This window comes from Bos indicus x Bos taurus, chromosome 14 (genome assembly GCF_003369695.1).
Source record: "Bos indicus x Bos taurus breed Angus x Brahman F1 hybrid chromosome 14, Bos_hybrid_MaternalHap_v2.0, whole genome shotgun sequence".
In the NCBI taxonomy this organism is placed as follows: Eukaryota; Metazoa; Chordata; class Mammalia; order Artiodactyla; family Bovidae; genus Bos; species Bos indicus x Bos taurus.
The window spans coordinates 80,689,472-80,712,545 of NC_040089.1; the positions used below are offsets into that span (position 1 = coordinate 80,689,472).

General features: G+C 41.7%; 1 long non-coding RNA gene across 2 annotated transcripts in view; it reads right to left on the reverse strand.

The window, feature by feature from the left end:
• Positions 1-21,640, reverse strand: part of LOC113904466 — a 45,078-nt gene extending 23,438 nt beyond the window's left edge. For both annotated transcript variants that reach the window (XR_003514521.1, XR_003514520.1), the window contains exons 1-2: positions 20,977-21,640; positions 13,934-14,073 (exon numbers count right to left, since the gene is read on the reverse strand). This is a non-coding gene — a long non-coding RNA (uncharacterized LOC113904466). The remainder of the gene's footprint in view (positions 1-13,933; positions 14,074-20,976) is intronic.
• Between the last annotated feature and the right edge of the window lie 1,434 nt (positions 21,641-23,074).

The window sequence follows — 23,074 nt, forward strand, 5'->3', positions numbered from 1 at the left end:
AGCTTCTTCGATCAGTATTTGATGATGTTAATGATCATGCCAACACTACAGATCAAATAACCCATCTTTTTGGGTAACTGTCAGCATTTTACTGTTCCCATCACCCAAGAAAAGCTGCAATTACAGCTCACTAAGTGCTAACACGGGATATACTCTGTGATGAACGTCCATCTTATGTTGTCTCAGTTGGTTTCAACCACTGTATTCTTAGGGTAACTGGTTAAGTATTCAGTTAAACAGGGGTGTAGCTGGTATATAGTAAAAATGGTACATCTAGTTTTAGACTGAAATTTAAGTTTCTGTCCTTAACTACTATGCTGAAATCAGCAAACTCAAAAAATACACAACCCATCGATTTATCTGTTTAAAAAAGACCCATAATTTTCACTTGCAGTGTAAGATGGTAGGCTGGAAATATATATTTGTGTGTTATCCATCCCTCCAACTACTCTGAAAAGATTCTGAAGTATAAAATAAATAACTTCCTACTAGAGACAATAATGAGAGGTACATCAAGGAATAAAAGATATTTCAACAAACTTTTCAAAGATTAAGGGATATGTGAGCAGATTGACAGATGAAAGAGAAGAGCTAAAACTACAGGCCAGAACATGCCATAAAAATAGTGCTAAGTAGCTGTGAAAATATTCACCTGATGGTAACCTGGAAAGCATTTGGTCTCGAAGTCAACCAGTACAACAAAGAACCAAAGTGAGAAATAATATTAAAAACAGGAAGATTGATTTAAAATGTTTACAACAAATAAATTTGCCAATCAGCAGCATAATTTCTCTTCTAATATCTCTGCACTGACAGCCAGACTTTCCCCTGGGGCATAACGTTTGATAGCATACTCCAAAAAAAGAAAAAAGAAATAATCTGTTTGGAGAAAACCAAAGTATGAGTCTAAAGCAAGCAGCCTCCAAAAGCTCTTGTTCTTATATTTGTGTGGCCCACAGTTTATCAGACCGCTTCCAGGTCTATCAACACACATAAGCCATCTAGTCTCATCCTCACTTCCAGTTAAATCCTCAGTCACCTAAGAAAATAAACCTACTTCAAAAAAGTCAAAGAAACCCACCAAGTCCTCTCAGTAATGCTGTCTCAAATATGAACATATAACTAAGAATCATCATATAAAATATTAAATATAGAAAAGTTAAAAATTTAGGTAAAAACAGTAAAAGTGATCAACAGAGAAGACAGAAATAATTCAAAACACAGAAAGCAGCTTCTAAAAACTTTAATTATGTAACTAATGAGTTCAAAATTATGTTACTATTACATCATAAACCAATGAAACAATAACAAAATGTCATTTCTTAAAAGATAAAAAGAAAAGCTCTTAGAAAAAAAGAAATTTCTCCAAAAGAGAGTGAAATGGAAAGTATAGTAGAAGAAATCTCCTAAAATATAGAAGAAAAAGGCAGAAACATGGAAAACATAGAAAAAAGATAAATAACACAGAGAACCAGTCAAAAACACACAACACACATCAGTGAAGGAAACAGAAAATAGAGAGTGGCTGTGGCAGAAATAATTTTTAAATTGACCTTAAAATGGTATATATGACAAGATATTGAACCTGTGATTATATTACATTATCTGGCAAAGGGGATTTTGCAGTTGTAAAAATGTAGTCAGTCAGTTGCCTTTAAGTTAATCAGGAGAGCATTGTCTAGGTAGACTCATTTTAATCAGGTGAGCCTTTTAACAGCATAGAATTTGGCTGATAAAGATAAGGAAGTAGGAGACTGGAAGCATCAGTGAGGTCATGCCGGCTTTTAAGATGGAGCGGGGCCGTGTGCCAGGGAACGCACACAGCCTGTAGGAACTGCGAGCTGACCCTGGGTGACAGTCAGCAAGGCAACAGGGACCCCAGTTCTTTTTAAAAACCGATTTGTATTGGCATACAGTTGCTTTATAATGTTGTGTTAGTTTCCACTGCATGGCAAAGTGAACCAGCTGTCCATACCCTCTTTACTGGATTTCCTTCCCGTTTAGGTCACCACAGGGCGCTGAGCAGGCTTCCCTGAGCTGTAGAGTGGACTCTAGTTAGTGAACTATTTTATACAGAGCATCACTGGTGCATCTGTGTCCATCTCAACTTCCCAGTTCATCCCACTCTTCGCTCCCCACCCACGTCCTCCCTTGGTGTTCATACATCATTCTCTGCATCTCTGGCTCTGTTTCTGTAGTCGCAAGGAACTCAATTCTGCCAACAAACTGAATGAGCAAGAAAACGGATTCTTCCATGAACCCCCCAAGAAGAACACACAGCCCTACTAACACCTTAATTTCAACTTTGTGAGACTCTAACTGAAGAAGCCAGCCAAACCCCCCTGAACTTCTCACCTAAAGAACTATGAAATAGTAAATAGATACGCATTTGTAACAAATTACATAGCAATAGAAAACAAATACAGGGGGAAAATGATGGTGGTGATGATCATAACGATGACGATGAAAAGCAGTAGGAAGAACTCCGCAGATCTGAACAGGCATCAGCATTTACTTCAAAGGTCCTTCCCAGTGTGCAACAAAAAGACCCACGACTGGAAGAAGCACTGCAAAATTGCGGGCCCAGTTATTAGTGTAAAGAGAAGATGCAAAAACATCCCAGGGGGAGGGAGGAGCAAACGCTATTTAACAGAAAAAGTAACCATTAAGGCAAAGCATTCAATATCACGGTAATCCAAGCCTATGCCCCAACCAGTAATGCTGAAGAAGCTGAAGTTGAACAGGTCTATGAAGACCTACAAGACCTTCTAGAACTAACCCAAAAAAGATGTCCTTTTCATTATAGGGGACTGGAATGCAAAAGTAGGAAGTCAAGAAACACCTGGGGTAACAGGGAAATTCAGCCTTGGAATACAGAATGAAGCAGGGCAAAGGCTAATAGAGTTCTGCCAAGAAAATGCACTGGTCATAGCAAACACCCTCTTCCAACAACACAAGAGAAGAGTCTACACGTGGACATCACCAGATGGTCAATACCGAAATCAGATTGATTATATTCTTTGCAGCCAAAGATGGAAAAGCTCTATACAGTCAGCAAAAACAAAACCAGGAGCTGACTGTGGCTCAGATCATGAACTCCTTATTGCCAAATTCAGACTTAAATTGAAGAAAAGCAGGGAAAACCACTAGACCATTCAGGTATGACCTAAATCAAATGCTTTACAGTTATACAGTGGAAGTGACAAATAGATTCAAGGTATTAAATCTGAAAGACAGAGTGCCTGAAGAACTATGGACAGAGGTTCATGACATTGTACAAAAGGCAGGGATCAAGACCATCTCCAAGAAAAAGAAATGTGAAAAGGCAAAATGGTTGTCTGGGGAGGCCTTAGAAATAGCTGTGAATATAAGAGAAGCAAAACGCAAAGGAGAAAAGGAAAGATATACCCATTTGAATGTGGAGTTCCAAAGAATAGCAAGGAGAGATAAGAAAGCCTTCCTCTGTGATCAATGCAAAGAAACAGAAGAAAACAATAGAATGGGAAAGACTAGAGATCTCTTCAAGAAATTTAGAGATACCAAGGAAACATTTCATGCAAAGATGGGCTCAATAAAGGACAGAAGTGGTATGGACCTAACAGAAGCAGAAGATATTATGAAGAGGTGGCAAAAATACACAGAAGAACTATAAGAAACAGATCTTCATTACCCACATAACAATGATGGTGTGGTTTCTCACCTAGAGCCAGACATCCTGGAATGTGAAGTCAAGTAGGCCTTATGAAGCATCACTATGAACAAAGCTAGTGGAGGTGATGGAGAAGGCAATGGCACCCCACTCCAGTACTCTTGCCTGGAAAATCCTATGGACGGAGGAGCCTGGGAGGCTGCGGTCCATGGGGTCGCTAAGAGTTGGATACGACTGAGCGACTTCACTTTCACTTTTCACTTTCATGCATTGGAGAGGGAAATGGCAACCCACTCCAGTACTCTTGTCTGGAGAATCCCAGGGACAGGGGAGCCTGGTGGGCTGCCATCTATGGGGTCGCACAGAGTAGGATACGACTGAAGTGACTTAGCAGCAGCAGCAGCAGCAGCAAAGTAATAGAAGTCCAGTGGAGCTCTTTCAAAACCCAAAAGATGATGCTGTGAAAGTGCTGCACTGAATATGCCAGCAAATGTGGAAAACTCAGCAGTGGCCACAGGACTGGAAAAGGTCAGTTTTCATTCCAAGCCCGAAGAAAGGCAATGCCAAAGAATGCTCAAATTACTGCACAATTGCACTCATCTCACACGCTAGTAAAGTAATGCTCAAAATTCTCCAAGCCAGGCTTCAGCAATATGTGAACCGTGAACTTCCAGATGTTCAAGCTGGTTTTAGAAAAGGCAGAAGAACCAGAGATCAAATTGCCAACATCCATTGGATCATCGAAAAAGCAAGAGGGTTCCAGAAAAACATCTACTTCTGCTTTATTGACTACACCAAAGCCTTTGACTGTGTGGATCACAATAAACTGTGGAAAATTCTGAAAGAGATGGGAATACCAGACTACCTGATCTGCCTCCTGAGAAATCTGTATGCAGGTCAGGAAGCAACAGTTAGAACTGGACATGGAACAACAGACTGGTTCCAAATAGGAAAAGGAGTATGTCAAGGCTGTATATTGTCACCCTGCTTATTTAACTTCTATGCAGAGTACATCATGAGAAATGCTGGGCTGGATGAAGCACAAGCTGGAATCAAGATTGCCTGGAGAAATATCAATAACCTCAGATATGCAGATGACACCACCCTTATGGCAGAAAGTGAAGAGGAACTAAAGAGCCTCTTGATGAAAGTGAAAGAGGACAGTGAAAACGTTAGCTAAGCTCAACATTCAGAAAACTAAGATCACGGCATCCGGTCCCATCACTTCATGGCAAATAGATGGAGAAACAATGGAAACTGTGACCGACTTTATTTTCTTGGACTCCAAAATCAGTGCAGATGGTGACTGCAACCATGAAATTAAAAGACACTAGCTCCTTGAAAGAAAAGCTATGACCAACATAGATAGCATATTGAAAAGCAGAGACATTACTTTGTCAACAAAGGTCCATCCAGTCATACCTATGGGTTTTCCAATAGTCATGCATGGATATGCGAGTTGGACTATAAAGAAAGCTGAGCACTGAAGAATTGGTGCTTTTGAACTGTGGTGCTGGAGAAGGCTCTTGAGAGTCCCTTAGACTGCAAGGAGCTCCAACCAGTCCATCCTAAAGGAAATAAGTCCTGAATATTCATTGGAAGGACTGATGCTGAAGCTGAAAGTCCAATACTTTGGCCACCTGATGCGAAGAGCTGACTCATTGGAAAAGACCCTGATGCTGGGAAAGACAAGGCGGGAGGAGAAGGGGATGATAGAGGATGAGATGGTTGGATGGCATCACCATCTCGATAGACAAGAGTTTGAGCCACCTCCCAGAGTTGTTGATAGACAAGGAAGCCTGGTGTGCTGCAGTCCAAGGGGTCGATAGATTCAGACACGACTGAGCAACTGAACTGAACTGCACTGAACAGAAAAGAAAATTACAGATGAACTGGCACAGACCAGAGGCCATAGACCCCAGTGATTAAGTCTTTTACTTTTTTAATTTAGACATTCTGATTTGAGTCCTGACACAGCTACTTGCAAGATTCATGATCTTGAGAATGTTACTTGACTTGTCAGTTCCCAAGTTTCTTTTCTGTAGAATGGATGTAATGATGTTATCTTATAGGGATACTGTAAGAATTAAATAAATACATACACATAGATTTGATATGGAGATGTAAGTGGGCTTCCCAGCTGGCTCTAGTGTTAAAGATCCTGCCTGACAATGAGACTTATGAGACCTGGGTTTGATCCCTGGGTAGGGGCGATTCCCTAGAGGAGGGCATGGCAAGCCACTCTAGTATTCTTGCCTGGAGAATCCCATGGACAGAGGAGCTGGGCAGGCTACAGTCCACAGAGTCACAAAGAGTCAGATACGACTGGAGGGACTTAGCATGCACACATAGATATCAGTACAGACAGAGAGAGATAATGCTAAGAATAGTTCTGGCACCATATATTAGCTTTTCTCATATTATTAGATATTTCATCAGCAACACTAGATGCTCAAAGGTACTGAAAGAATGCCTTCAATTTTCTCAAGAGAAAGATATTTTAAAATTATAATTTCAAACATTAAAAAGCTACTAAGCAGATATGAAAACAAGACATGTTTAGAGATGTTGATACAATGTGCCTGTTAAAAGATTTTGAGGCTATACTCAGTTCAGTTCAGTCGCTCAGTCGTGTCCGACTCTTTGCGACCCATGAATTGCAGCACGCCAGGCCTCCCTGTCCATCACCAACTCCCGGAGTTCACTCAGACTCATGTCCATCGAGTCAGTGATGCCATCTCATCCTCTGTTGTCCCCTTCTTCTCCTGCCCCCAATCTCTCCCAGCATCAGAGTCTTTTCTAATGACTCAACTCTTCACATGAGGTGGCCAAAGTACTGGAGTTTCAGCTTTAGCATCATTCCTTCCAAAGAAATCCCAGGGCTGATCTCCTTCAGAATGGACTGGTTGGATCTCCTTGCAGTCCAAGGGACTCTCAAGAGTCTTCTCCAACACCACAGTTCAAAATACAACAAAATGAGGAAAAGAAAGCAAAAAGGATGGTTGTATCTAGTGGACTAACCAGATATTAATGATGGAGAACATCTGAAAGGTGATTTTTTTTCCCCCTGAAAACAACTACCTATCCAAATTGGAGTGAAGGGATAATAGGAGTTACGGTAATGTATGCTAGGCATATTGTTTTGAACTTTTAATCTGTGTCCAAAGCATAGAAGACTTAGCAATATTTTGTTCTGACCTCAGGACAAAATATCTAAACTAAGAGCTTGATAACAGGCAAGTAATGTGGGATGTAAAGAAGACAAAAATAAGATGGGGGAAAGATTCAGAATGATAAATGTATCATTTGAAGTTAAAAGGCCAACCAATAGAAACAAATTATAATAAAAATAACAAGGAAAGAGCAGAAAGAATGCAAGGGAACTAACCCCAAAATCCTGTGTATTTCTTCTGATGCTTCAGATGGATGAGCTGTTGTAACAGTGAAGCGTCTAAAGCCAGCCCCTCGGCTATTGCAGCAAACCCCACTCAGGCTTCTGTTCCGGGGGACATGGCTCTGGATCCTTCTTACCTCCCCTGCATGGCTCCATCTTTTCCATTTTCCCAATGACTTACAAACATGTAAGTTCTCTAGTTCTAAAGAAGCAATGATGTTCCCCAGGTGAAACAGTGGTAAAGCATCCGCCTGCCAATGCAGGAGACACAAGAGACGTGAGCTGGATCCCTGGGTGGGGAAGATCCCCTGGAGGAGGAAATGGCAGTCCACTCCAGTATTCTTACCTGGAGAATACCATGGACAGAGGAGCCTGGTGGGCTACAGTCCCTGGGGTCGCAAAGAGTCAGACACAACTGAGTGACTGAGCATACACGCACACAAAGAAAAAAATACAAACAAACACCTTTCTTACAGCACATGCCGCTCTGACTATAGGTCCATTTTTCTAGCTCCATTTGGAGCAGTCACTCCACAGAACTGACTGTGCTTGTTGACTCTGACTCCTTCACACCCATTCTTCTCAAGGCCACCCTCCAATCTAGCTGTGCCCTACAGAAGCATGACTGAAAATAACAGGTGCAATAAAAATTATAATGTACATTAAACAACAGGCAGATAATTTTATTTAGTAAAGCAAAAAAATAGAGGCGTGGTCACATCATCCAGTTGAGAAGTTGGTAATACCGCAACCCTTTAAAAAGACTGCCTCTGGGGGTGGGCAGGGGTTTGGAAAGAAGAGGCTAGTAATTTTTACTTTTCATCATAAACACTTCTGATCTATTTGATTGGTTACTATGTAAACAAATGATTTGAGAAAATAAAGTTACGACAGCATAAGTCATTCATTTTCTGTTATTTACTAGCTAGAGAAGTTTCATATTTCCATATAGGAACCTATGCTATCTTTAGTGGAAAAACAGTCAGTATTCTTTTTCCATTTCCAAAAATATAGAATTTTATTATAGCTGTATACCTTGATTCGGAAAACACTATTTCTGAGTTTTTAGAGACCTGGTTTTTGACATACAGGCCCCTCACAAAATTACAGCCTCATCATTCTAACCTTGTGTGATTCCCAGTTATATCTTACAACCAAACCATTAAAAAAACCATTATCTTCATAATACTAAAATGTAATAACTTTGTAATAACAGTATCAACCAAAATTAGCAGGTGGATGCCAGGTGATTAGGCTCTGGCCCAAAAAATGGCCTGAAGGAGAGGTCCCACAGGCCCTGATGTACAACCAACCTCGCTGCAGCAGAGCAAAGTGAAGTGAAGTCGCTCAATTGCATCCGACTCTTTGCGACCCCATGGACTGTAGCCCATTGGGCTCCTCCAACCATGGAATTCTCCAGGCAAGAGTACTGGAGTGGGTTGTCATTTCCTTCTCCAGGGGATCTTCCTGACCCAGGGATCGAACCTGGGTCTCCCGCATTCCAGGCAGGCGCTTTACCGTCTGAGCCACCAGGGAAGCCTAGGGGAGGAAAAGGGGAGACAAGTCTGCACTGTGCATCTTGAGCTGAACTGCACAAAGAGCCGACTACCCACACAACGACTCCGGAGCAAAGTTCCTTTAGCCTCAATCCGACGTGCACATGTGTGAATACACACGCACCTCTATGCACACGCAGATCTCACACAAATTTCTGATCTGGAAAGATTTCCTGTCTTTTCAAGATGAGGAACGATCAAGTGCAGGATCTATGTAAGAAAGCTACCAGTACATAAAAAGAAAGGAACAAGAACAGAAAAGCAAAAGAAGGAAGTTTTGCTGTGGAGCAGCTGAAAATTGTGGCAAAGGATTTTCCCAGTTACTCAAAAAATAACAAATGTAAGGACCTTTATATAAAACAAGCTCAAAGCAGAAGGGGCCCAGCAAAGAATGATAACAACAATCAGAGCACACAGATGAAATTGACCTGGAAGAGTGAGTTAGCCTTCTAAAGCCACAATTGAGCTCTTGCACACGTAATTCCCACTCTCGTCCTGAGCTCAGGGGACCTGGGCAAGGCTCCTGCCCCTGGAACAGGCTTCACAAGTGGCTTCCACGCCCTCATTTTACTTGCTGTAAAATATATAAGAAACAAAATCACAGTTCTCATTTTATAACCATATCACAAACGGGTCGAGCCAGCAGTCCCTCAAACCTATATTTTTCCTGCCTGCAAGACTGCTTATGAGAACATTTTTTACCTTCTCTAGACAGCCTTTGAGGATGCGATGATCAACACTGGGTGGTTTTAACCTTGGCTGCAGGCGGGGAGACAGGGATCCACAAGGATGGAGACAAGTCTCCAGGGCCCATCACAGCCAGTCGGGTTCCTGGGGGCTTTGTGCCCTCAGAGCAAGCGGGGTGATAAACGTGAAGCCGTGACTCGCAACGTGACAGTCTTCACTGACCGCTCTTCTCTGGCTTGTCTGCTGAAGTTCTCAGATTGAGAGCAGTGGGCTGGCGAGTCGTCCCCGACCCCAGGACAAAAAGCGCGGGCCCTGCTTTTGGACTTTGCGGTGAAGAAGAGAGAAGGAAACCAGCTTTACCTACTGACCTGCACCCAGTGGCCTCGAAGGCCTCCTCACTCAGACAGAGCTGACTCCATCCACCCTGCTTTAAGTCTCTGCTGCTGCTGCTGCTGCTGCTGCTAAGTCACTTCAGTCGTGTCCGACTCTGCAACCCCATAGACGGCAGCCCACCAGGCTCCCCCGTCCCTGGGATTCTCCAGGCAAGAACACTGGAGTGAGTTGCTGTTTCCTTCTCCAATGCATGAAAGTGAAGAGTGAAAAGTGAAAGTGAAGTCGCTCAGTCGTGTCCAACTCTTAGCGACCCCATGGACTGCAGCCCACCAGGCTCCTCCAGGCGTCCACGGGACTTTCCAGGCGAGAGCACTGGAGTGGGGTGACATTAGTGTACAGGATTTCTAAATCCTCAGGGGAATCAACGTCAGACTGCACCAATCTCCCACTTTTTCTGGGGAAATGTGCTAAAACTGAAATGTGGATTGAAAAAGAAAGAACTCTTCACTGTAAGTACAGTAACCTAAATATCTGGAGGAAAAGACTTTCTAAGTGAAACCTTGGTTTGAAACAACTCTGTGGAAATTACTTTCTCTCCACAGCAGTATCTCTATATGCCCCCCAAATTCAAGAAAACACTCACATGTAAATGTGATTCCTCAGTGGCTTTCTGATGTAATATGGGCAGCTCGACGGAGAAGGCAAAGGCAACCCACTCCAGTGTTCTTGCCTGGAGAATCCCAGGGACGGGGAGCCTGGTGGGCTGCCGTCCACGGGGTCGCACAGAGTCAGACACGACTGAGTGACTTCACTTTCAATTTTCACTTTCATGCATCGGAGAAGGCAAAGGCAACCCACTCCAGTGTTCTTGCCTGGAGAATCCCAGGGACGGGGAGCCTGGTGGGCTGCCGTCCACGGGGTCACACAGAGTCAGACACGACTGAAGCGACTTAGCAGCAGCAGTAGGTCAGCTCTAACCCAGAAGACTGGTATTCTCATAATGCCCCATCACCATCGATTCCTATATTGCTCTGATCAATAAAATACGCGAAAAGATAATTTTAAAATTAAGTGCAAATTATAGAAATTTATTTATATATTTAGTTAGCAAAAGAAAAAAGAAAATATGTAAATAAAGGTTAATAAATTCAACTGGACATAATATAAGCACATACTGATACCAATAAAAACACTAGATTTTTTTCTTTTACATTCTTTCTTATTTATGCTAAACAGTAAAATAACAACCATAGTAAATTTTAATAAATATGAGCCACAAAAATATATTTTCAAAATACAGTACAGATAGTAATATCTTAAGGAAGTCTAAATTCTAAAGGATAAGGAGGGATATGACAGATATTTATCTAATACAATATTTTACAATGTGCACATCAGGGGTATATCATCCAGATTTTATTCTCAGTTTATTCCATGAATATTTGCAATTGACCAGTTGTGAATGCCTGTATAATTCAGGTACAAAAAACACAGATTAGAAATGACAACTGACATAAAATAATTTATATGTTATAAAATATGTTTCAGTATATTTTCATACTGTGTATTTCTGGATTGTACCTAAGCTTATTTACGACTCAAAATTCCACTTGTATTTCAGGAAATGTAATTTTGTTTGACAGGAGGCAAAAACAAACAAACAAAAAAAAGCAAAACACAAACATACAAAACAAAACTTAGTTCGATCTACAAAATTATAGGTAATTTATAGCCTCCAGGGGCCTGTGTGTAATATAACTTTTAAAAAGCAAAAAACAAACATACAAAACAAAACTTAGTTTGATCTACAAAATTATAGGTAATTTATAGCCTCCAGGGGCCTGTGTGTAATATTACACAGATTATCCAGTCCTTTCAATAACTATTTATTTAGCTGTAGTTTTGAAAAGCAGTATACGAATCCATTAACTCATGTTAATTCTGGAGAAAAAACATCTGATACCCAGTGTTAATTTTCCTGCCTTGAGCATATAACCAGGGCAAAGATATATTCTTGTTTGACTTTTAAATGCCATTTAAATGTGTCTCTGCATCTGAAATTTTTGCTCAAAATTTATACAACTATATTGAATGATAAAACAGTAAGGACTAATATATTTAATGATCTAAGATATAATGTCTCAAAAAATGAAATTTGGAAACATTTTAGTATATGGAAACTTAAGACCAACATTTTGAGGGGAACAAAAAACAAAAACTGACTGGGAGTTAAAGATTTAAAAGGCTCTTCATTGGGCCAACTGTTTTTATTTGATATTAGATGAAATGTCTACCAAATACCCTAAAACAGATTAATGATAGAAGTCAGTTAACTCATTTTTTCCTTTCCACGTGTGGGAATATTGGAATTTCTATAGCTGGTAATACTATGTTCCATATGTTTAAATATTAAACACATACACCAGTGTAACCTCTAGGCCACAAGATGAAGTGAACCAAATTTATATTTCTCTTTCTAGGTTTTTTTAAAAAATATATCTTCCTCTTTGCCTTGGGAAAATTCATTTCAGGAAAAGTTATGAGTACCTTTGAAAAGTCATTATGTTACCTTTTCCAGAAGAAGGTCCATGTTTTGGTCATCTCTACTTAAGGAATACAAATTAACTGAACATGAGTAATCATAGAGGTCATGCGATACTGCAAAGAGTGAGACACTGTTTATTTCTGCTCCTTACTTAGTGATGCAAATTTAAGCAAGATATATACCTTCTTTGACCCATGATTTCCTAGTATATACTGAGATCATGATATCATTCTGTTTCTTGGTGTGTTTTTTTTTTTTTTTGGCTGCATGTGGGATCTTAGTTCCCTGACCAGGGATTGAACCCCTGCCCAGGAAGCACAGAGTCTTAACCACTGGACCACCTGGAAAGTCCTAGACCACCACTCTTTTAGGGTAACAGAAAAGATTAACCAGGGGAAAGACCCAGAATTGTCAAAGCAATGGTGAGGAAAAGGACAAAGCTGAAGGCGTAGCCCTCCTGGACTCCAAAGTACAATGGTTGACTGGAAAATTTTTCAGTGAAAGATTCTGGAGAAAGGCTCTTTAAGGGACACCATTCAAATGCCCAGGATCCATAATTGTTCCAGAGATCTGACGCAGCTGGTCATTTCACGAATCATTTAAGTGAGAATGGTTGGTAGCTTCATAGAGCTATTCCTGCCAACTCAATTCCTAAGCAAGAATACTTCCCTGACTTTATGCACAAGCCTCTTCTGTCCTCCACTCAGTAGTCATATGATGGATACGACTGGCTATGAAAGACTCCCCACTCCGTATCACACATTTTCAATACGTATTTGGCCAAGTTGCTTCAGCTGTGTCCAACTCTTTGTGACCCTCTGGACTGTAGCCCACCCAGCTCCTCTGTCCATGGATTCTCCAGGCAAGAACACTGGAGTGGGGTGCCATGCCCTCCTCCGGGGGATCGTCCCAACTCAAGGATCGAACCCGCATCTCTCACATCTCCTGAATTGGCAGGCGGGTTCGTTACTACCAGTGCCACCTGGGAAGCCCATATTCTAGAACAGCTAACATCTATTTAGTTCTGGGTTTCAGGCACTGAGCTCATGACTTGACATGCGTCGGTTTGTCATAGTAAGTGTAAAGTCAGTACTATACTTCTCTCCATTTTGCAGATGATAAAACAGAAGCCTACGGGTTTCAGTAAACTGCAACTTCTCATGGGTCAATCCAGGGTGGAGTCAAAACTCTATTCCAGGTGTGTTGACCTGAATGTCCATGTTGCTAATCACAATAAATGGATTAAGAGAGACCATTACTGCAGAAAGTCAAGAGTGGAAAAGGGATGGAGGTGGGGGATGAGAGTTGGGGAACTGATGCTTCCCTATCCTGAACTTGGGCCTCCCTATGGCTCAGACGGTAAAGAATCTGCCTGCAATGCTGGAGACCCAGGTTCAATCCCTGGGTTGGGAAGACCCCCTGGAAAAGGGAGTGATGGCAACCCAGTCCAATATTCTTGCCTGGAGAATCTCATGGACAGAGGAGCCTGGAGTCCATGGGGTCGCACGGTCTAATACGACCAAGTGACTGAGCATGGCAGAGGCATCCCCCGCCTCAGCTTCTATGTTCTCCAAACCACAGATACATGTATCTGGATCTTCAGGAGGTTTTCATGCAGCGCCTCTCAACAGATTTGAAGAATAGGATGAGAATTAGTAAACAGTTCACCATCCCAACACACACATCCATGCTCCTGTGCACACACATACCTTGGGGAGGGGACGGGCACAGCACACCAACTCTGAAGAAATCCTTTATCTTCCACTTACCTTATCTCTCCACTTTAATCTCTTTATCACTTTGGATGCAGATCGGACACATTACAGCTGTCTCCTTTGTAAGTCAGGCCTCTCTGAAGTCTTCCTCACTTTGCTGTGTAGAAACTGTCTTCCTGGAGATTTGGCCAAACCTGAGATCACACGAACTCTATGTTAACACAGGTTGCTCGAAAGGAAAAGGAACTTTGAACTCTTTCATTCAACAAGAAATCTATCTTCTTTATCTTGTCCCTCTTCAAAAGCTTCCCTTTTTCCACTGCTGGTTGCATAACAGCAGATCTGTGATGAGGGTAATGACTTGCATTGTATAGCTATGCAAATGAATTCCAAGTGCTCCGTCAGACGATGAAAGGAAAAATGATGACTATTTTATTCGGCTCGTTCTAGAGTAAACACCGGTAAACTCACTACAGGATACACCTTCACTGAATATCTATGAATGAAGGAAGAGTCTCTGATTACTGGTTTTGTCTTTATTTCTATTTGATAAATTACATTTAATTATGGCATAAAAATTAGCCATGTAATAAGGTATAATTTCTGAGAACAGCATAAATTCTAATGATTGTAAATAAAGAGACCGCATGACAACTCTGCAAACTCATCAGAATGGTTTGGTTTATATTTCTTTAAAAGATTAGTGTGCATAATATGGAACTTTCTTCAAAGTGTTAATTCTAGAATTCTTTATGAAAAAGCAATTGAAGAAATCAGTATTACATGGAAATGCATTTTATAATAGATACAATCTACCCACTAAATGAAGCTGTGGAAATTAAAAAAAAAATTACCCACCAAATTCTTCTCTAATTGAGCAACTGCTAATTAAATCAAGTGCTCAACTAGTTAATCACAGTTAAGCAGTGCATTTCGAAGCCTCTCCCAGTTGACATTTAGCCAAGAACTGCCTGTGTCTCTTCCTGCAGCCTCCCACACCGTCCACTGGTTCCCGCATTTCACGTTCAGTTAGCAGGGTGAGATATCTGAAACCACTTTCACAAGGTCCATGCGTCCAAGGACAGTTCAGCACGTCTTTTTGATCAAAATACAAGAAAAAGACAGTGACTACTATTCATAACTGACTTCCATACTCTGTTGTGTAAAATGTCAACAAAGAGCAGGCAGAATTATCAACAGTAACTGCAATGACTCCAAATGCTGCTCCACACCACAGCGGAGACCAGGAGTCAGGAAAAGGAAGGGTATCTTGATGACTTTCACCCCACCATTCGCCTATTCTTTTCCAAACAACCCCTGACCTGTGAAGAAGTGAAGGAAGCCTTTGTGCCATATCACAGTAACATGCGAGGGCCAATGACAAACTTCTGAACGTGCCAGAAATCACGTCTTCTTTAGCAAGTCTTACTGTGAAAGTTCGAACATTGTTCTCTTTGACCCCTTTCCAGTTATAAATCCCTCCTTGCGTGCTAACTCTAAAAAGCGTCTAGACTGTATTTTCTCCCTTCAATTCTATTGTTCCATAATGATCAGAGAGTCCTACTGAAAATCATACTTAAACCCCATTTGCTACTGCCGTCAGCACTTCTTGCCTCACTCACTGCAGGTTTGGGATCATGGTCTCAATCTCCATTCCAGCGCTTTTGTGTCTTGCCTGATGCCTGCTCAGTTGCTTCAGTCATATCCACCTCTTTGTGACCCCGTGGACTGCAGCCCGCCAGGCTCCTCTGCCCATGGGATTCTCCAGGCAAGAACACTGGAGTGGGTGGCCGTGCCCTCCTCCAGGGGATCTTCCCGACACAGTGGTCGCAGCCACGTCTCCTGCATTGCAGGCGGATTCTTCACTGCTGAGCCACCGGGGAAGCCTGAGGTCTTAGACGATTCCGAGTCAACGTTGAGGACCCAAACCACACAGCAGTTTTGCCACAAGGGAGTCAGCTGACAACTCGTTCAGGCACACTCTGGATACCATCACCCGCAGAATTTCCCTGGCTTTGCAATACTAAACTCAGACCTCATCCTCCCTGAACTTGCCTTCCAATCCTTTCAGGAAACAAGGTGGATGGTCTGCCCACCTCGTGTGAGCTGTGGAGTTGATGCAAACACACACATGTGAGGGGACTAAAACCATCATAAGCTAAACTGGGGCTTCAGTCCGGCTCAGGAATCCTACGAGGTTTCTCTTATTTCTCTTGTTGACTCTCTTACCTCCTGTTATTTCTCTTTCTCTTTCTCTCAAGAGTTTATCTATATATTTCACAGAAAATATAAAAGTCTTTAGAAAATAATCAACTCAACTTTGCCCCATCATATTCATGATTCCCTGGTGGCTCAGACAGTATAGAATCTGCCTGCAATGCAGGAGACCAGGATTTGATCCCTGGGTCAGGAAAAACCCCTGGAGGAGGGCACGGCAACCCACTCCAGTGTTCTTGCCTGGAGAAACCCATGGACAGAGGAGCCTGGGGGGCTACAGTCCGTGGGGTTGCAAAGAGTTGGACACGACTAAGGGACTAACGTTTTCACTTTCTCCTTATTCATAAATCTACTGAAAATGGATTCCTTCTTTCCTCGCCTCTCTCCTGTTACACAGACATGGTATTTTGGAGGGCATCGCAGAGAGGACGTGACCGCCGGCTGGCCCAGGAGCTGGAGCCCCGCCCCGGCATGTGCTGTCTCTTCACCATTGCCGCACTGAGTGCTTTCAAGGATGCAAGCCTTCAGAGAATAACCTGGTGTTGGGACCATCGGGAAACCGTATGTGACTGAGCCTCAGGAAAGTGTCTGTACAAACTGTTAAGATTCTGACAGGCAGAGGTCTCCGCTCGTGTACGTTCCCTGCTTATTGAAACTTACTGCCACCTACCAATCTGGATATCCGCCTCTTCCCTTACTTCCTCTTGTCCTTCTTTTTTTTTTCTCTTGTCCTTCTTTTAAGGGAGTCAGTGTTTAATTTCATCTCCAGACCTCTCAGGGTTGCAAACCGACAGACAGCCTTATCCCTTGAGAAAATAAATGCTTCTAAAAAGAGATCCCAAATACTAACCTAGTGTCTTTTTCTCTTTATAGGCAAGCAATCCTTTTAAAAAAAATTATTTATTTTTAATTGAAGGATAATTGCTTTACAGTATTGCGCCGGTTTCTGCCAAACATCAACATGAATCAGCCATGTCCTCTTTAAGGAGTTGTCTGTTCTTAATCACTCCGGTGCTTTACTTTTTCATGCCTTCTGTATCTGCTCTAACCTGAAAATCTTTCCCACCACACACATAATCGACAACCTCCCTCAGATGCTTTCAAACTATGATGTTGGGAGAAGACTCTTTAGAGTCCCTTAGACTGCAAGGAGATCCAACCAGTCCATCCTAAAGGAAATTAGTCCTGAATATTCATTGGAAGGACTGATGCTGAAGCTGAAAGTCCAATACTTTGGCCACCTGATGCGAAGAGCCAACTCATTAGAAAAGGCCCTGATGCTAGGAAAGATTGAAGGCGGGAGGAGAAGGGGGCGACAGAGGATAGATGGTTGGATGGCATCACTGACTCGATGGACGTGAGTCTGAGTAAACTCCAGGAGTTGGTAATGGATGGGGAAACCTGGCGTGCTGCAGTCCATGGGGTCACAAAGAGTCCGACACGACTGAGCGACTGAACAACAGATCCACATAGAGGCATCCAAAGCCCATGACATTGAAACCAAATTCATCAACCCCTCATTTCCACTCTAAAAAACAAACATCTCCACTATTCCTTATTTTCATTTATAGCACTAAAGTGAAAGTGAAAGTGAAGTCACTCAGTCGTGTCCGACTCTTTGTGACCCCATGGACACCGGGCTCCTCTGTCCATGGGATTCTCCAGACAAGAATCCTGGAGTGGGTTGCCATTTCCTTCTCCGGGGAATCTTCCGACCCAGGGATTGAACCCAGTTCTCCCGCATTGTAGAGAGACGCTTTACCGTCTGAGCCACCAGGGAAGTAACTTTACACGACTACACTTTTACAGCACTAGCCTTTACCCAGGTAAGTGAAAAACCTGAGAGGTGCTGCTTCACAGATAAACGTGTGTAAATGACAACAGAAAATAGACTGAATGCAGATTACATCCAGAAGGATGTTTGAAAGTCAAATTTAGCACAAACACTGCCTTAAAAGTATCTGACATAGTCTAAAATGCTAACAATTATTATAACTATTATAGCCATGTTTCTTCTTCACTTCCTCTCCACCACCAGTTCATCATTAAATCATCTTGTTTTTATTTCCTAAATATACTTTTATATCGGCTACTTTCCTCCAGCTCTCCTTGACTGGCCTGTTCTAAAGTATGTCCCACCCAGCCCACTCTCCAGCTCCCCCCCAGACCACGGGCACAGCTTCCGAACTGTTCTCCTGACGTCCAGTCCTGTGCCTCTTAGCTTTCCCCACCTTGACCTCTGTACAAAGACAATCTGATTAAGTCAGCACCACTCCCTCCTCCAGCAGCACCCCCAAATTTCCCTGTGAATGCAGCCTGCGCGTGTGCACGCTCGGCCGCTCTGCCGTGTCCAGGCGACCCCATGGGTAGCTCTGAGTAACATGCGTATGTGTCACACATATGACTACTTTCCCCCTCTGCCAACTCACGCCAGCTACCCTGTCCCTCCTCTCAGTTTCCTGAGCTAACCAAACCCCTTCCCACTTCTGGCTGGCACGCCTCCTGTTGTCTCTGCCTGGAGCACAAGTCTGCACAGCCTCCTCTTCCCTGCGTTTGGCCTAGTGGCCTTCGACTTATTTTCTCAGTCTAAGGTTACAGTTTAAATTCTCTAGGAACCTTTGCGAGCCTGTGTGTGTGAGTTGCTCAGTCGTGTCCGACTCTTTGTGACCCCATGGACTATACCCCGCCAGGCTCCTCTGTCCATGGGATTCTCCAGGCAGGAACACTAAAGTGGGGTGTCATGCCCTCCTCTGGGGGATCTTCCTGACCCAGGGATGAAACCCAGGTCACCCACATTGCAGACGGATTCTTTACCATCTGAGCCAAGAGGGAAGCCCCCTAGGAAACTTTACCTGATACCTTTCAATCGGTAATTTCCGAACTATAAATCATGGCCCATGGTGTGTTATGAACTCATTTCAGAGTGTCTACAACTAGTATTTTTTTTTAAATGGTAGAATATTATACCACAGCATGAACTAGGATGAGATGGAATGTACACCGCATTACTTGTAACTCCGGTAAAGTGCTACTTTACACATTTCTGTGTATGTGTGTGTGTTGGTGAAAGAAAGTATATTTTTCTTACTATGAGTCATATTCAAAAAATAAGTTGGAAACATAAGTTTGCCAAAGTTGGAAACATAAGTGTGTAAACCACTGTTGTAAGTGATGTTCACCATTTGTGTGTTTTCCTAACACCAGGATTTTTCGTTTAGCCAGATGAACACACCCAGGCTGTTATCTGTGTATCTGCAACTGAAGTGTCGTCCTACACAAGATTCAGGAAACAAAGGAAGCGAACACTTGTTTGCTTTCTGCCCAAGTCACTGAATGTTTATTCAGCCACTATCAGGAGGCCACAAAACGAGGAACATTCTTACGGCTCTTTTGCTACAGTTGCTGCTGCTGCTGCTAATTTCAAGCTCAGCAACCGCTATGAACATGGGCCCAGCAGGCAGACGTGCCTCAGTTCAAATGCCTTCTCTGCTGGGCACCAGTTTAAGCCATTTTGCAAACTGCATAACTTCTGTAAGTTTCTTTTTTCTCATCTGTCAGTTGGAGATGACACTCTCTGCCTTACTGGGTTATAAAGTTAAATGAGATAACGTGCCCCTAGAACAGTGTCTAAGAAGTGGAAGACCCCTAATAAGCATCGGTCTTCTTCATTCTCTTTCTTTCTCCAGTCTCCACGTGTACAGTAAGCATTGAGAGAATCCAGGCTTGGTCTTCTGACAAAGGCCTTTCTCAGATACTAATTTTATATTTATTTTATAATGCAATTATAATATAATCAAATCAATTTCAGGTATGATACAAGCAAAACTAATGACATCATGATTTTCTTAATTTTTTCGACCCCACGTCTATTTCCCTCTATTCTCCTGTTCGTGACTGAGCAGGCCACATGTTTGGATCAGTCTCTTTCAGTAATTCAAGAATTACATACAAATTTCCAAGTCAGTTTTGGACATCTGGAATCTCTTCCATATAAATGGGGTGATTCACGATCCAATAGAGGAATCTGTCAGTTTCTAGTAGATTATGTCCATAGGTGGAAAGAAAATAAAGTCTTAAGACCCTATTATGGCTCTGCCTTAATGTGCTTTATGAAATAACTGAAAAGACTTATGATTTAGTTGACCTAACAAAAATTTACTGTTTCACTCTACCTCAATTCAAGTCTAAAGGGTTTTTCCATCATCATTTCTTAGAATGGTCATGAAATTCTATACAGATAATCTATTAAAAATATAGGAAAGTGAAAGCCATGTCTGACTCTTCGCAACTCAATGGATTATACAGTCCATGGAATTCTCCAGGCCAGAATACTGGACTGGGTAGCCTATCCCTTCTCCAGGAGATCTTCCCAACCCGGGGATTGAACCCAGGTCTCCCTCAATGCAGGCAGATTCTTTACCTGCTGAGCCCCAAGGGAAGCCCAAGAATACTGGAGTGGGTAGCCTATCTCTTCTCCAGCGGATCTTCCCAACCCAGGAACTGAACTGGGGTGTCCTGCCTTGCAGGCGGATTCTTTACCAACTGAGCTACCAGGAAAGCCCCCAATGGGAAGAAGGAAGTAAGTGAAGATATAACAACTCAATGGAGAGTATAAAACAAGAAGAATCCTCAATACCAATAAAAGTCTCCTTATTAAAATATAGATAATGGTAGTTAGCAATTTAAGGGAGATGGGGTTTATACAGCCTGATCCTCTGCGTACGTCTGGTTCCACTAATTTCACATGTCCCTCAAAGTGGAATAAATCTAGAAGAAACGAGCAAAGCTGAATTAGACACAACTAATTTCCAAAATATCCCCAGAAATGCATATTAAATCATCAAGCATCTATACTAATTCTTTAAAGGGTTTTCTCTTACCTTTTAAATAAAACTCTTTTCATCCAGACATGCCTGTTTCTGGATGTCAAAAAGAAAAAGAAAATTGAGCATAATAGTCTTAAGAGGCATAACTTTGAAAACAGCATCACCTTCTGCGCAATCTAGTCCTCGAATTGTAACAGCCTTGATTTTCTAAATGCACTTATTTCATAACATGTTGAGACGTTTCTGAAACCTGGTAACAATATTTACTTGAGGCTAGTCTTTATTTTTAAAATGTTAGGCAGACAGTTTGCTCTTGAACAAGGTCACACATTATAAAAGCTGCTATACAGAGGATTCATATTAAGCATAATTACATTTCTCTTCATGTTGGACATATTCATAAATAGCTTAGTTTTCACAATTTAAAGTAATGTTATTTTACTGTCTTTATTGTTATATGGTACCATCAACAAGCTCACACGGAGTCTGGAGTTGTCACTTTACACATCAAGAACATAAAGACGTCTTCCCTGGCTGATTTTCCAAGAGGTAAGACAAATCCTGGCCTGACTTTTTAGAGTCTATAATAAATGAGTGGGTGTCTGCTTTGTGAACTGAATACAGAATTCAGGTTTATATAAGCAACAAGTTTGGTTTGAATTAGAAAAAAATGGTGGTACTTTTCAAATGGCTTGCTAAATCATGTCAACTGAGTTCTCTTAAATTCTATTATCTAATACCAGAAATCAGAGAGAAGCATCAGGATCATAATTTTAGATATAAATTTAATAAAATTTTCTTTTGTAAAGATGTTGAGTTTAAATATATTTCTTCTAAATCACTACAGATGGTGACTGCAGCCATGAAATTAAAAGACACTTACTCCTTGGAAGGAAAGTTATGACCAACCTAGATAGCATATTCAAAAGCAGAGACATTACTTTGCCAACAAAGGTTCGTCTAGTCAAGGCTATGGTTTTTCCTGTGGTCATGTATGGATGTGAGAGTTGGACTGTGAAGAAGGTTGAGCACCGAAGAATTGATGCTTTTGAACTGTGGTGATGGAGAAGACTCTTGAGAGTCCCTTGAACTGCAAGGAGATCCAACCAGTCCATTCTGAAGGAGATCAGCCCTGGGATTTCTTTGGAAGGAATGATGCTAAAGTTGAAACTCCAGTACTTTGGCCACCTGATACGAAGAGTTGACTCATTGGAAAAGACTCTGATGCTGGGAGGGATTGGGGGCAGGAGGAAAAGGGGACGACAGAGGATGAGATGGCTGGATGGCATTACTGACTCGATGGGCACGAGTCTGGGTGAACTCCAGGAGTTGGTGATGGACAGGGAGGCCTGGCGTGCTGCAATTCATGGGGTCGCAAAGAGTCGGACACAACTGAGCGACTGATCTGATCTGATCTGATAATTTTCCTCTAATCCTAAGAACTAGAAATTCACCGAGAGACCTCATAATTGGTGAGAAATTGCATTCCCAATCGACACAAAAGAAAATATCAGTTTTGCTAAGTTTTCAATTAAATTTTCCTGAAGAAGAACTAATCAAAAGATTCTCTTATGATTTCTGCCACACCTACTTATTTGGGGATAAAAATGAGATCTTTAAAAGTTTGCTTAACATAACATATAATATGTTTGAAAACTAATGATCATACAATATATTTTTGTTTCCTAGACATCCAATAGATAACTTTGATTTTTTCCCTCTTTCAATCAAAATTCTCACCTACTCCTTATTCATCAATTATTAAGGTAGTAAAACAATGAGGAAGAACTAATGTTATCGGAGGCTATAACTAAGATACAGGCATTATGCTTCACATGGATTATAAAAATAAATCAAGTCATATGGAATAATGGCAGTTTTAAGTCATTTGCAAATAATTACATTTCACCCTAAATTTCTAAACTGTGGCCTCTCTCAATAGCATTTTCATCACTGCTGAAATATTCTGGTATTTCGCTAGAACCATGTAATATAAGTCATTTTCCTTTCTTTTCCTTAGTAGCATTAAAATGTGTACATATTAAATTAATTATATTTCAATTAATTTTCATTTGCAGTTTCTTTTCAATCACAATGAATTTAGAAATTAATTAACTTGATGACACGCTACAAAAACAGGATTAAATGGAAG